The sequence below is a fragment of the Trachymyrmex septentrionalis genome, unplaced genomic scaffold (genome assembly GCF_001594115.1).
Source record: "Trachymyrmex septentrionalis isolate Tsep2-gDNA-1 unplaced genomic scaffold, Tsep1.0 scaffold8, whole genome shotgun sequence".
NCBI classification, from domain to species: domain Eukaryota; kingdom Metazoa; phylum Arthropoda; class Insecta; order Hymenoptera; family Formicidae; genus Trachymyrmex; species Trachymyrmex septentrionalis.
This window is the reverse complement of record NW_017305987.1, coordinates 4,816,476-4,819,487: the sequence shown is the minus strand read 5'-3', so window position 1 is coordinate 4,819,487 and position 3,012 is coordinate 4,816,476.

Here is a 3,012-nt window from a genome sequence, read left to right as displayed (position 1 = left end):
GTACAGATTGATAGCAATACAATAATAAGCATTATTGATCAACTAATCAAATTGGTTAATATTATAAGATTATTTTTTGTAATTCAATGTTTCTCAAAAAATAATGCAACACTTGGACCGAAATGAAAATAAACGTCCGCTCTGAATCGTTTCATGAGACTTAATTAGCGATTAATCGTCTGTCCTATTTATTTTGTCTCTTTATATATGATGGAAAGTGAGAGTGCTTATTTCGCAAGATGTACACTTGGGTGATAAGGTATATGTTGTAAAAGCGATAGAAATAAATAAGAAAGAACTTATAACGATCTGCAGCGTCGGCAAATCGTTAATAAAAAGCAGATAAACATCCGGCGTGTCACCAGATTTATCATCGGGATAGTCTTCGTAAAAAAGCTTGTTTTTTCCAATTCTGTATTAAATAAAATATGCTTATAGAGCAAATTATAGACATAATCAGGAAGCAAAATATTATGAAAGTAATTATTTATTGATTCTTGTAAATTTTCTTATTTTTACTATTACACTTTATAAATCTCGGAAGGTACAGGAAGTTCTTAAGAGACCGGAAGAAGTGTTTTCTGACTAAACATTGACGGAGGGGGTTTGCTTCATAAAATGCTTTTGTGTGCGATGCTTTTTGTGTGCTGCTCAGTAGTCTCACAAAAATTCTGTAATGCGTGCATCCGCTGTAAAATCTTAGGCAAAGAGAAACGTCGAAGGGGAAACTCGGGCAAGTACTTGGCTTTACTCGACCGCCACCAAAGAAAAGTTATTTTTTCCGTAAAATATTATATCCTACTCATGATCGCACCTTATCGCCGTAATATAAACTTCTGCTTTCGCCATTTCTCCAGCAACCAGAGAAGCTTTACTTAATTAAGAACAGCGTTAATGACCGCCCGCGTATTAGCTCGCGGAAGTAAAAAAATTCGAAAGTTGTCCATTATTGTTGAGACCATTATTACCGGAAAAAAAAATAGTTTTTAACATAACAACACTTCTTTTGATATATGTCGTATAATTTGCATTAACAAAATGATGAAACGAAAAATTATGGATAATAGTCAAATAAACTTATTTAATTAATCCATTTCCATATTTATGGATTGTAATACAATTGAATAGTTTAGAAAAAATATATATTTTCATAATTTTCTAATTTGAATATACACGTATTAAATATACATATACATATACATAAATATATCTAAAGAGTAGATATCATACGCTTATAATGAATTTTACTTCTAAATTATATGCAAGGATGTTATGTTATATCAATAATAATAATTAATTACACTGATTACAATTTTAATTAATGTAATTAGTTTTATTAATTAAAATTATTAATAATTACAATTAAAAACTTAATTAAAAAAGATGTATATACGTTCCAGTATGATTATTATTAATTATTATATTATTATTAATTTCTTAAAATTGTTTTGTGACGCAAAAATTTAATACTGTGAAGAACGTTTTATCGTACTAAAAGGATATTGGCCTAATTCTAGCGCTCTATTTTCTCTTTGTTTCCTGTTATCTTATTTATGTCAAATTCTTGTTTAGTTACCTCAAGCGAATCACTTCTTTGTCAATCTCGTTATTTTGCTGAAATATCTAAAAATTTATCTAGATACAGATCTGAAAATATTTTTGTTAAACCATCCAAATAATTATATAAGAATTAAACTGAAGCATGATGAACAATGCTGTAAATAATTTTTATATTTTTTAGTCGAGAGTCAGAATTCGTTATTTGCGTTTCTTATCGAAATATCTTGTGTCGAAATTGTACATACTGTGAATAAGAACAATAAATTATTCTTAATCGGATTTTATTCGAATACGGTGTGCGGTAAGTTGTTCCTTTTCTCGGACAATTCCTTGTGATCTTTCGTGATTGAACAAGCATAAAAGTTAAATCGGAAGTTGTATAGTATATCTGTATTGAAAAATTCTTATGTACATGAAAACTAATCTAAAAACGATTATATTTTATAAAGAAAATTATGATTAAATTATCAATATTATAATAAATAAATAGATTGATTCTAATTTTATCATAGGCTAAAAAGATAAAGTATAAAATTGTGAAATGCTACAAAAAAAGCACAGGTTTTTTACAATACAGAATGATACCGGTTTTTCTCGTCTCAAGAAATAACGGAACCAATGCTTCTTTCTTTATTTCTTCTCTTCACTTTCATTTATTATTTATTATTTAGGAAGTTATGATCCTTCCTCTTCTCGCACTTTGAAAATCTCAGAAAGTTATTGAAACCGAGGTCTCTCCCGGGCGGCCTTTACATGCGAACTTGCATGCGAAAATTACAGCTCGCTCGACGGCGCGGCGCGACGACATGAATCACAAAGACTTGCGTTTATTTTCGTTGGAATGGAGGTTCCATTCTTGTCTCTCTCTCTCTCTCTCTCTCTCTCTCTATATATATATATATATATATCTCCCGATAAAAAAAATCGTGATTAGGTATCCTATGTGAAATCGTCCCGTGTCTGACTTTACTGCCGCGCTCTGCTGACTCTTCGAGACAGACCCTGATGGTTTTACGTATCTCTAATGGATCCTAAGTTGCGCACTATCGGGAGATCCATGACTCCCTCAGGCAGCTGACAGTTTCAAGAACCGAGCCTTCATTGAGTCGTGTAATCGGACTGGACTTCTTTCGATTCTTCATTACGGTTTATATATGGAAGAGCAATCTATATAACGCTTCACATTTCTTAAATTTTGGAACTTATTTCCGTTTATTATCTCAATAAATATACAAACTGTCAAAAGTTTCTAACTGATGAGTAATTTTATTGTATTGCTCAGATAAAGAATTTTTATGAATAAAGATCAAGTTTACAAATACTTAAAATATTATTTTTTTGAAAGATACCAAAAGATTTGCAGATTATCGCCGTGTCTTTATCCATCATTAATGTCATTGGCATGTGCAATTTTAAGTATCTAAGAGAGAAGAAAATACCCGAAAGGGCATT